At 45.5% G+C, this 13,272-nt stretch overlaps 1 protein-coding gene across 3 annotated transcripts in view; it reads right to left on the bottom strand.

Moving 5' to 3' along the window:
• Positions 1-13,272, bottom strand: part of dis3l2 (DIS3 like 3'-5' exoribonuclease 2) — a 437,600-nt gene that overhangs the window by 67,700 nt on the left and 356,628 nt on the right. The gene's annotated exons all lie outside the window — the stretch shown is intronic.

Below are 13,272 nucleotides of genomic sequence, written 5' to 3'. Positions count from 1 at the left end.
TAAGTGTCGTCGGTAGGCGAGAGCGCTTGGATATCGTCCCAGTTCTAGCGTATCTTCCCCAGCCAGCTCCTGCCGAGCAGCATGGGGCCATCGCCCGGTACCACCCAGAGTGGTAACTTGTGCACCGCTCCATCGTAGGAGACCTTTACAGTGGCACTGCCGATTACGGGAATCAGTTCCTTTGTGTAAGTTCTTAGTTTAGTGCGAATGGGAGTCAGGACTGGCCTTGAGGCCTTGCTGCATCAGAATTTATCGAAAGTCTTTTTGCTCATAATGGACTGGCTCGCGCCCGTGCCCAGCTCCATTGACACCGGGAGTCCACTTTATTCAACCTTCAGCATTATCGGGGGACACTGTGGCAAATGTGTTCCCCCCCATACCTCTGCCTCCTCGGTCTGAGGCTCTGGTTCGTCGTGATCCGCTGTAGATCTGTACTCCTCTGGTGGTTTGCAGCTCGCCTGCACATATGTTGGAGATGTCCCATTGTTCCACAGCCCTTGCAAACGTATCCTTTGAAGCGGCATGAATGGAAACAATGATCACCCCCGCAGCACCAACAAGGTGTTAATGGCCTAGTATTCATCACCCTTGATGGTGGACTCTCAGACATCTGCGGACGTGCAGCTGTAGGCATGTGAGGCCTGCCCTGTAAGTTACGATTCGAAAACAACATTACTTTGTTCACAGTACTTGTAGCAGCACTCGTGTGCTGAGAGATTTGCTTGGTATTGTCATTGGTGGCGATGAACGCCTGGGCTATCGCTATGGCTTTACTCAAGGTTGGAGACTCTACAGTCAAAAGTTTGCGAAGTATTACTTCATGGCCATTGCCAAGTACAAAGAAGTCCCTGAGCATGTGCTCCAAATGTCCTTCAAATTCGCAATGTCCTGCTAGGCGTCTTAGCTCGGTGACATAGAAACATAGAAAATAGGTGCAGGAGTAGGCCATTCGGCCCTTCGAGCCTGCACCGCCATTCAATGAGTTCATGGCTGAACATGCAACTTCAGTACCCCATTCCTGCTTTCTCGCCATACCCCTTGATCCCCCGAGTAGAAAGGACTACATCTAACTCCTTTTTGAATATATTTAGTGAATTGGCCTCAACAACTTTCTGTGGGAGAGAATTCCACAGGTTCACCACTCTCTGGGTGAAGAAGTTTCTCCTCATCTCGGTCCTAAATGGCTTACCCCTTATCCTTAGACTGTGACCCCTGGTTCTGGACTTCCCCAACATTGGGAACATTCTTCCTGCATCTAACCTGTCTAAACCCGTCAGAATTTTAAACGTTTCTATGAGATCCCCTCTCATTCTTCTGAACTCCAGTGAATACAAGCCCAGTTGTTCCAGTCTTTCTTGATATGTCAAGTCCCGGCATCCCGGGAATCAGTCTGGTGAACCTTCGCTGCACTCCCTCAATAGCAAGAATGTTCTTCCTCAGATTATGAGACCAAAACTGTACACAATACTCCAGGTGTGGCCTCACCAAGGCCCTGTACAACTGTGGTAACATCTCCCTGCCCCTGTACTCAAATCCCCTCCCTATGAAGGCCAACATGCCATTTGCTTTCTTAACCGCCTGCTGTACCTGCATGCCAACCTTCAATGACTGATGTACCATGACACCCAGGTCTCGTTGCACCTCACCTTTTCCTAATCTGGTCACCATTCAGATAATAGTCTGTCTCTCTGTTTTTACCACCAAAGTGGATAACCTCACATTTATCCAGATTATACTTCATCTGCCATGCATTTGCCCACTTACCTAACCTATCCAAGTCACTCTGCAGCCTCATAGCATCCTCCTCGCAGCTCACACTGCCACCCAACTTAGTGTCATCTGCAAAGTTGGAGATACAACATTTAATCCCCTCGTCTAAATCATTAATGTACACTTCCTGGCCTTCAGACCTCTTGCACGTGTAGAACCGGTACCTCGCCATCAGAACGCTTTCCTTCGGGTTCAGATGCTCCCGGACCAGTGTGCACAAATCATCATTCGATTTCTCTGTGGGTTTCGCTGGAGCAAGCAGATTTTTCGTGATGCCATACGTTAGTGCCCCGCAAACGGTGAGGAGAATCGCCCTTTGTTTGGCAGCTTTCGCTTCTCCTTCCAGCTCGTTGGCCACGAAGTATTGGTCGAGTAACTCCATGAAAGTTTCCCAATCATCACCCTCTGAAAATTTCTCCAGGATGCCCACTGTTCAGTGCATCGTTGTGGTGGGGGTCGTCATCTGTATCTCGTCGCCAGTTGTGGTGTATGAATAAAGAGTCTGACCAGATATTGTGAGCTCGAAGTAAAGGTCTCCAGAGTGCCTCTCCAGCCTGTGAGGCCTCCTTAAGTACAGGTGCTCCCAAGGGATTGTGGGATCCCTTGGGACTCCAGGGGATGAGCCCTCTAGTAGTTAAATAAGGTACTTACAGGTTTACATATGTAACAACTTCTTTAAATGTTAATCTTTATGAATGGATTAACTAAGGATAAAACTGGCACTTGCTATACATGTGAACTGAATTTACTGTGATGTTTTCAAAATGTCCGAGTGAGAGCTATTGGATTTAAAGTGCCTTAAAGCTGTAGTAGCTGTTGCTGCACTATTAATTTGGATATCTAAAAACTCAAGTTTAGAAAAAAAGTTCTCTCAGTTCCATTAATTATAGATATCTAAGCATTTTTGCAACAGAGCTCATTTTTTGGAAGATATAGATGGAACACATGCTGATCCAGTCCAACCGTCACCAATCAACCATCGATTTCCATAAATCATAGCACTGGAAACAGAGACCAAAGTGTGGAAGTCATTGCGAGTACAAAATGTATAAATTTAAATTTCCTTTGCCAAGACTATTTTAATGCCTACCTGTACCTCAAACAGAAAATGTAGCAAGTGTGAGGTTCTACAGCTTTAAGTTTCTTTTTTAATTATAGAAACATAGAAAATAGGTGCAGGAGTAGGCCATTCGGCCCATCGAGCCTGCACCACCATTCAATAAGATCATGACTGATCATTCCCTCAGTAACCCTTTCCTGCTTTCTCTCCATACCCCTTGATCCCTTTAGTCGTAAGGGCCATAACTAACTCCCTCTTGAATATATCCAATGAACTGGCATCAACAACTCTCTGTGGTAGGGAATTCTACAGGTTAACAAGTGAAGAAGTTTCTCCTTATCACAGTCCTAAATGGCCTACCCCTTATGCTAAGACTGTGTCCCCTGCTTCTGGACTTCTGCATCATCGGGAACATTCTTCCCGCATCTAACCTGTCCAGTCCCGTTTATAAGTTTCTATGAGATCCCCTCTCATCCTTCTAAACTCCAGTGAAAAAGGCCCAGTTGATCCAGTCTCTCCTCATATGTCAGTCCCACCATCCCGGGAATCAGTCTGGTGAACCTTCGCTGCACTCCCTCATGGTCACATGGTTTTTAAGAGTGCTTTTAGAAGAAATCACTGCATATCTTGGTTTTAATGGTGTGATTATGCCAATGCGGAGATCAATGCATTCTGAAGGATTAAAGCAATATTTTTGTCACATCATCTGGGTTTCAGTTGGGCCGGGATAACCCTGCCTGCATTGATTAATGACCATACTAACTTAGATCACTTGCTTTTGTCGGTCTTCAAGAGGCGGCTCCAGACTACTCAATGGTTCCTCGGCTGCATACATTACATTATGACATGCGTCCCAATCCTGTTTCATCCACATATTGGGTGTTGGGCAGGAGAGGGGGAGAAAAAGAGAGCTATGTTCCCCACTATCTATCTTCTTGCAACTAATGAAATTTTGCTAGCCTACTACAGCAGGGGTCCACTCTCCAATGTGTGTACCCGTCATGGACTTTGTGGCCGCCCCGACAACCATCCAGGACAGTTGAATGTGGGAACTGACCAAAATATGTGCAAGAATGCAAGGCTGTCTGGCCACACCCTCTAGAAGACATCTGTCCTCCAATTGGAAGAATTTAAGGAGCTTATATGGTATACGGCATGTATGGTAAACAATCATTAGTTAATCTTACTGCTTCTTGTTATGATTAGTGTTTGACAGAGTTGGTCTCCAAACCTCTCTACATTCCTCATCTGTTACTTGGATGTTCAGAATTCATTCCCAGACCCTTATGAATGTTGTCTGTGGTGTCTTTAGACGTGCACATGATGGGAGATATATTGAGTGGGTCTTTCAGGGTAGTGAGTCAATGTTTTTTTTGGGGTGGGGAGGGAATCAGATTACAGCAACTTTCACCAAGTATTGTTGGAGGTCATTTCTGACCTGGCAGTAGCAGTATGGGTAAACTAAATGATGGGAAGTTTGCTTGCAAGCTGTTGGAAGAATATGAAATAAGCTCTTGTGATGGAGTTGGCCTAACCAAGTGATATCCGTTTCATGGAAGGTACTGCACTCACTTTAAAGTTTCTGCAAAGACAATCTCAAACTCCTCTTTGTCACCACAAACTGCTGCCTCTGATTTTTCACCTTCACCCATTTCACTATCACCTTTGACAAGTAATGTGAGGAGCTCATGAACATTTCTGTCTCCTAAGTGAGACTATCCACTCAGCTCCCTCCAACTCCCCTTTCTGTAAAAATCCTCAAAAGTCTATCAATAATATACTGCTAATATACAACAGGTTTCAAACTGTAAACAGTCTGCTACTATAAACTTTGATACTGCTTTCAGCAAACTTTAACTCAGAATCCTGAAATTTAGGAAACAAACACCTTCATTTTGTCGAACTACCGCTCCATCTCCAACCTTCTTTTCTTTCTAGATTTCTAAAATATGCAATTGTCACCCAACTCTGTGCTACTTCTTTAACCATTCCCCTATATGAGTAATTCCAGTCTGGTTTCTGTCCCTCCCATAGCATTGATAATTACTGTGGTCGAAATCCCCAATAATACCCTATTTGGCTGTGACTTTGTGATTGTGGCACATGACCTTGCTTAGTCATCAAAAATCTGCCTATAGCCTTCAATATTATCAACCATACCATCGTCCTCCAGTGTCTTCTCTGTGGTCCGCTTCCATGGAATGTTCCCCTTTCTGTTCCATTCCTAACATGCAGTCCCTTCTTCATTTCCAATGGTTTAACCAGTTGTGCAAGAAGGCTCACTCATTAGTCCTCATCACTCCATCTTCATGACCCTCCACTGTCCCTCAGCACATCAAATGAAAATCATCTTCAAATCCCTGGATTCCCTCATTCTATTCTTTCTCTGCAGCCTTCTCCACATTTACAACCCAGCATACATCCTCCGCCTTTCCAACTGGTTTCTATGCATTTGTCCCTCTTTCACCTCAATCGGAGATAGAACATAAGCTACTGTGCACTGCACTCTGGAATTCTTTTCTTAAACCTCTGCCATGCTATCTCTCTTGGCACCTTAAAAAGCCTCAAAACTCATCTCTGACTATGTTTAAAAAAAAATTAGTTCATGGAAAGTGGGCGTCGCTAGCAAGGCCAGCATTTATTGCCCATCCCTAAATGCTCAAGAAGGTGGTGGTGGTGAGCTACGTTCTTGAACCGCTGCAGTCCTTGTGGTGAAGGTGCTCCCTCAATGCTGTTAGGAATGGAGTTCCAGGATTTTGATCCAGTGACTACGAAGGAATGGCAAAATATTTCTGAATCAGGATGGTGTGCGACTTGGGGAACTTGGTGTTTCCACGCGCCTGCTACCCTTGTCCTTCTAGGTGGTAACGGTCGCGGGTTGGGGAGGTGCTGCCAAAGAAGCCTTGGCGGGTTGCTGCAGTGCATCTTGTAGATGGTACATTGCCGCCATGGTACGCCGGTGGTGGAGGGAGTGAATTTTTAAGGTGGTGGATGGGGTGCCAATCAAGCAAGATGCTTTGTCCTGGATGGTGTCAAGCTTCCTGAGTGTTGTTGGAGCTGCACTCATCCAGGCAAGTGAAGAGTGTTCCATCACACTCCTGACTTGTGCCCTGTAGATGGTGGAAAGGGTTGGGGAGTCAGGAGGTGAGACAATCACCGCAGAATACCTAGCCTCTGACCTGTTCTTGTTGCCACAGTATTTATGTGGGTGGTCCAGTTAAGTTTCTGGTCAATGGTGACCCCCAGGATGCTGATGGTGGGGGATTTGGCGATGGTAATGCCATTGAATGTCAAGCGATGGCGGTTAGACCCTTGCTTGTTGGAGATAGTCATTGCCTGGCACTTGTGTGGAGCGAAAGCCTGAATGTCGTCCAAGTCTTGCTGCATGCAGGCATGGACTGCTTCATTATCTGAGGAGTTGCAAATGGCACTGAACACTGCAGTCATCAATGAACATACCCACTTCTGACTTTATGATGGAGGGAAAGTCACTGATGAAGCAGCTAAAGATGGTGATGATTGAAAGTAGACTGATGGGGCGGTAATTGCCTGGAATTGAATTCATCCTGCTTTCTGTGTACAGGACATACCTGGGCAGTTTTCCACATTGTCGGATTGGTGCCAGTGTTGTAGCTGTACTGGAACAGCTTGGGTAGATGCGGCTAGCTCTGGAGCACAAGTCTGCAGCACGACATCCGGTATGTTGTCAAGACCTTTGCTGTATCCAGTGTGCTCAGCTGTTTCTTGATATCATGTGGAGTGAATAGAATTAGCTGAAGACTGGCTTCTGTGACGATGGGGACCTCAGAAGGAGGCAGATATGGATCATCCACTCGGCACTTCTGGCTGAAGATGGTTGCAAACCCTTCAGCCTTGTCTTTTGCATTCACGTGTTGGGTTCCATCATCATTAAGGATAGGGATATTCATGGAGCTTCCTCCTCCCATTAGTTGTTTAATGGTACGCTATCATTCATGACTAGATGTGTCAGGACTGCAGAGCTTTGATCTGATCCGTTGAGTGTGGAATCGCTTAGCTCTTTCTATAGCATGTTGCTTCTGCTGTTTAGCATACATGTAGTCCTGTGTTGCAGCTTCCCCAAGTTGGCACCTCATTTTTAGGTACGCCTGGTGCTGCTCCTGGCATGCTCTTCGACATTCTTCATTGAACCAGGTTTGGTCCCCTGGTTTGATGATAATGGTAGAGTGAGGGATATGCTGGGCCATGAGGTTACATATTGTGGTGGAATACAATTGTGCTGCTGCTGATGGCCTACAGCGTCTCATGGATGCCCAGTTTTGAGCTGCTAGATCGGTTCTGAATCTATCCCATTTAGCACGGTAATAGTGCTGCACAACACAATAGAGGGTGTCCTCAGTTTGAAGACGGGACTTCATCTCCACAATGACTGTGTGGTGGTCACTGCTACCAATACTGTCATGGGCAGATGCATCTGCGACAGGTAGATTGGTGAGGACGAGGTCAAGTAGGTTTTTCCCTCGTGTTGGTTCTCTCACAACCTGTCGCAGACCCAGTCTGGCAGCTATGTCCTTCAGGACTCGGCCAGCTTGGTCAGTAATGGTGCAAGCAAGCCATTCTCGGTGATGGACATTGAGGCTCCCCACCCAGAGTACATTCTGTGTCCTTGCTACTCTCAATGCTTCTTTGAAGTGGTGTTCAACATGGAGGAGTACTGATTCATCAACTGAGGGAGGGCAGCAGGAGGTTTCCTTGCCCATGCTTGACCTGAAGCCATGAGTCTTCATGGGGTCCAGGTCTTCATGGGGTTGAGGACTCCCAGGGCCATCACCCATAATTTCCCTGTTACTTCTTGCATTGTGTCCACTGCTTCTTTGTGATATTTTGTTGTGTGAAAGGTGCTATATAAATGTAAATTAGTGTGGTTATAAATGTCAGAAAAGTGATATTTAGTATTTGGTCTCTCGAGCATGTTGTCCACGGATATCTGATACTTGCTGCCAGGGGCATAATTGGCTAGAGAAATGGGGCTCTTTGTTCAAGGGAGAATCTGAAGCCATTTTTGCATAATATGGATGTGGGATGTTAATGCAGGTACAACGTCCCAAAACCGTAATCCTCAGGACCAAATCCGTGCCAGTTTTTGGGTTTTTCTGGATTTCAGAGAAGAAAATAAATACTCTGAAATCCACGACTGAATTCATGCCGGGTGCTGAGCGGCATGGTCCGAAATCTGGCAAAACCCTCAATAATTCCGGATTTCAGACTCGATTTTCTTGTCTGAAATCCAGAATCCTCGATCGAATCCGTGCCGGATTTTGGGTTTTGCCTCAAAAATGTCCAGTTTTTGGACAATAATTCCAGATTCCTCCATCAGCTATGTGCAAAACGTCCGGTTTTCGGCCAATTCCGGTTTTCGGAGTTCCGAATTCGGGACGTCGCACCTGTACTGAATTCTGCTCTACCCCTGCAACGCGTTTCCACTGACCATTCTCTTTAGCAAAGTTAGGAGTCTCCAATAAGCACCATTTTGCATCTATAGAAATGAGGGCAAGGCAGAGCTGTGAATGCTGTTTCAACGATGAATGCCTGATTACTTGATATGAAACTCTATTCATCTGGATTATGGTTAACTGGAGTTGATGAGGGATATCTGGTTGTCAGATGCATAACAACCATAACTTGTATTTATATAGCGCCTTTAACGTAGTGAAACTTCCCAAGGCGCTTCACAGAATAAAAAATTTGAACCACATAAGGAAAAATTAGGGCAGGTGACCAAAAGCTTAGTTAAAGAGGTAGGTTTTAAGGAGTGTCTTGAAGGAGGAAAGAGAGGTAGAGAGGTGGAGAAGTTTAGGCAGGGAATTCCAGAGCTTGGGGCCTAGGCAACAGAAGACATCGCCACTAATGGTTGAGCGATTACAATCAGGGATACTCAAGAGAGCAGAATTAGAGGAGTGCAGATATCTCGGGGGGGGGGGGGGTGGGGTGGGTTGTGTGGCTGAAGGAGATTACAGAGATAGGGAGGGGCAAGGCCATGGAGGAATTTGAAAACAAGGATGAGAATTTTGAAATCGAGGCGTTGCTTAACCGGGAGCCAATGTAGGTCAGCGAGCACAGGGGTGATGGGTGAACGGGACTTGATGCGAATTAGGACACGGGCAGCCACATTTTGGATCACCTCTAGTTTACGTAGGGTAGAATGTTGGAGGCCAGCCAGGAGTGCATTGGAATAGTCAAGTCTAGAGGTGACAAGGGCTTGGATGAGCTGAGGCAAGAACAGAAACGGGTGATGTCATGGAGGTGGAAATAGGGGGTCTTAGTTATGCAGCAGTTATGTGGTCGAAAGCTCATTTCAGGGTCAAATATGACAAAGATTGCGAACAGTGTGGTTCAGCTCAGACAGAAGCTGGGTCGAGGGATGGAGGGACGAAGTTTGTGGCAGGGACCAAGAACAATGGCTTCAGTCTTCCCAATATTCAACTGGAGAAAATTTCTGCTCATCCGATGTCGGAGAAGCAGTCAACTTAAAAACTGTGGAGAGGTCGAGAGAAGTGGTAGTGAGGTAGAGCTGGGTGTAATCAGCGTACATGTGGAAACTGACGCTGTGATTTTGAATGATGTCGCCAAGGGGCAACATGTAGATGAGAAATAGGAAGGGACCAAGGATAGATTCTTTGGGGACACCAGAGGTAACGATGTGGGGCGGGAAGAGAAGGAGTTGCAGGTGATTCTCTGGCTACGAGCAACCAGATGAGTGCAGTCCCACCCAGCTGGGCGACAGTGGCGAGGCACTGGAGAAGGATAGAGTGGTCAACTGTGTTAAAGACTGCAGCCAAGTCAAGAAGGACGAGGAGGGATAGTTTGCCTTTGTCATAGTCACAAAGGGTGTTATTTGTGACTTTGACGAGAGTCATTTCGGTACTGTGACAGGCGCGGAAACCAGATTGGAAGGATTCAAATGTGGAATTGCGGGAAAGATGGGCACAGATTTGGGAGGCGACACCACATTCAAGGACTTTGGAGCGGAAAGGGAGGTTGGAGATGGGACACTAGTTTGCAAGGACAGAGGGGTCAAAGGGTTGTTTTTTTTGAGGAGAGTGGTGATGACGGCAGATTTAAGGGAGAGAGAGACTGTACCTGAGGAGAGAGAATCGTTAACAATGTCAGATAATATGGGAGCCAGAAAAGGAAGTTGGGTGGTCAGCAGTTTGGTGGGAATAGGGTCAAGGAGGCAGGATGTGGGTCTCATGGACAGGATGAGCTCAGAAAGGTCATGAGGGGAAATCAGAGAGAAACTGCAGAAAGATATGAGGTCAGGGCTGGGGCAGGGGGGATCCTTAGAGGAAGTTTGGCCCGGTGGGCTATAGGGAAGGAGGGAAAGAGGCAAAGGCAGCCTAATGGATGGTTCCCATCTTAGAGACAAAGAAGTCCATGAGCTCCTCACACATATTGTTGGAGGTGAGGGTGGAGACTGGGAAGAGGGGTTTAAAAAGATGGTTAGCAGTGGAGAATAGAAGCCAAGGTTTATTTTTACATTCCAGAATAATTCTGGAATAGTGAGCAATTTTGGCAGATGAAAGCGAGGACCCGATAATGCTTTATGTGGTCCAGCCAGATCTGGCAGTGCATGGCTAAACCAGTTGTCCGCCATATCCATTCAAGTCTGTGTCATTGGACTTAAGGGAGCGAAGATCAAGGCTGTACTGGGGGAATGGCTGGGGTGAGAGAGAGTCATTGTTTTAACAGGGACTAGGGCATCAAAGGTGGTGGTGAGGGTGTGGTTGAGCAGATTGGTAACTGCAGAAATGTCATGGTGAATGGAGGGCCAAAGGCTGGACAGCAGCGATTTATAAGTGCAGTTGTAAGAGAGTCGGAGGAGAAAACAGAAGGAGGGAGGGTTGGGCGTGGGGTGGAAGGGGGATGTGAGTGGAGAGCATTCCGAGGAAGTGGTCAGAGATTGCCTGATCTGCAATTGACATAATGGGAGTATGGAGGCCACGAGAGATGGCAAGGTCGAGGGGATGGCCGTGAATATGGATTGGGGAGTTTACATGGAGGGAGAGATTAAGGGAGGATAGGAGGCTAGTGAACTCAGAGGAGAGAGAGCATGATGAATTGAGATGGAGGTTAAAATGACCGAGAAGGAGAAGCCGTTCGGTGCAGAGGCAGAGGAAGGAAAGTAGTGAAGAAATATCGGGAATAACATTTTTATGGTACTTGGGTGAGCAGTAGAGAATGAGAATTTTAAATGAAATGTGAGAGGGGTGGAATAAGGTGAGATGCTCAAAGGAGGAGAAAGTGCCGGAGGAGTAGGGAGACAGACCAAGATGTGATTTGCTGATGAGAGCCACACTGCCACTACGGCGGTCTGAACGGGACAAGTGGTGGAAGGTATAGCCAGGTGGGGAGGCTTCACTTAAGGGTAAGGTGTCATCGCTCTTCAACCAAGTTTCCGTCAGGGCCGTAATGTCAATGTCATCATCCACAATAAGCTCATGGATGACAAGGGCCTTGTTTGTAAGTGAACGGACATTCTGGAGGGAGATGCGGAGAGGGTCAGTGATGGCTGCCCCACTGCCAGCGTCCACAGGGTCAGCGCTGGGGGGTGATTTGGACGGGGAGGAGATTAGCAAGATTAGCCCCCAGTGGGCACGCTGGGTGGGAAGGTTGGCGAGAGAATAGGATGAGACAGTTGGGGTTGCTTCTCGTAAGGAGGTAGCGATCAGTGCCTCGATATGCCCTTCACACGATGCCAAGAGAGGCACAGAGAGAATCTGTAGGCTTATCTAGGAGGGAATCAAGCTTGGGACGCAAGTGAGAGTCGGAAGGAGTAGACAGGGTTTCTGTCCTTGTAAAATTCAGTCACTTGCAAGAAATGTTTGCTCTATAACCAAAGAAAACATTTGCCGCTGAATCAGTGTTGAATCCACCCTTCTCATCAAAATTTTGGAAGGGAATGAACCGATGATACAAACTTAACTATAGAAAAATAGAATATATACAGATTTCAAACGTTACAACAATATTCAACAGACAAATATATGAACAAATAAATATATTACCTGAGTGTTGGTACAATTAATAGAAACATTTTCCTGGTCATTCTTGCGATATTCTCTCAAATACAACATAAAAAAATCTCTCTCCGGTGTTCATTCACAAATATGTATAAATTAGTTTATGAAAAAAAAACACCCAGGTAACTCTTGGCATACTTCTGTTTTTAAAGTGACAGCAGGTGTACCTATACTGGAAATTAAATGGCTAGTTTACAAAGCATTATACATGGCAGATACCACAAAGGAAAGTAACTACAGTTACTTTGTTTGGCCTAGGAAGAGTCCAGCTCAGCAATATTAGAACTTTCCATTGTCTAATGACTGATCATGTAAACTAAATTGCTCTCAACGAGCCATCATCAACATGAAATTTATATTAAATACGGCTGCTTAAAAACATTACTGCGGGGTTTATTAACTATTTTAAAATTCACAGCACGCCTTCCTCCACTGCTTACATTAAAATGCCTGCTACTCTTTGTTACACTAAAAATGTTGCATAAACACTTCTAATCAAAAAAAATGACCTTTCGTCGTATAATGAAACATCAAAGAAACAAATGAAGTGTAAAGAATCCATTATGTAGACTGGATAAATAAGCAGCCCCATGACAACCCCCACTATAACTGCTAGTGCTCAAATAACCAGGGTGAAACTGAACCCAGTCAGACATCTAAGACCTATCTATTCATGCTTTATGCAGCCAAATACCCAAGAATATGAAACATTTCAGGTTTTATTCCTTGTCTTGTTGATAATCCAAACAATTTCTGTATGTGGCCTTCGTTTCAGCTCGGAATATAATTCCAAAATATTTACTAAAAAGGTATTTAATTTGAGAGACTTTAAGGTATTGATGCTTAGATACTCTTCTATTCATGCCAATTTTTTGTGACAATTTGATTGATCTGTATAATTTATCATCTTATTTCAGAAGTCAGTGCTCAGAGGAAGGTTTTTCCCATACAACAAATTTCTCTCGGCTAATGCAAAATCATATGCCTTATTCAACAGGGAAAACAGAGACATTTTAAAGAAATTGTAGAGCACATTTTGTCAAAGTTGTAGTTTTTTTTGCAACAGGTCGTAAAACTATGGAACCGATTTCCCTTCCCCAATTACACAACATACATGAGGTAGTGCACATTTCCTTAGCACTCGACTTGAACTCTGCTGATCCCAGCTGTATTTATGGGTTCAGCTCATCTGAATCTTGCGAATGAGCACCAAGTAGCTCAACCACCGTGGATTTTGATACTCAATTCTGCACTGCTGCAGGCCTTGAAGTCACACAGCAGGGTCAAAGGTAAAGCAGATTTTTCCAAAGGTGCTGTTTCTGTTAGCATAAAAATCTCATGGACCCATACAGTTCAGCTCAACAACCCCAACTAATTAGAAAA

This window comes from Pristiophorus japonicus, chromosome 6, assembly GCF_044704955.1.
Source record: "Pristiophorus japonicus isolate sPriJap1 chromosome 6, sPriJap1.hap1, whole genome shotgun sequence".
Taxonomy (NCBI): domain Eukaryota; kingdom Metazoa; phylum Chordata; class Chondrichthyes; family Pristiophoridae; genus Pristiophorus; species Pristiophorus japonicus.
Note: the sequence above shows the minus strand (reverse complement) of the source record. Positions and strands in the feature narration are given on the sequence as shown.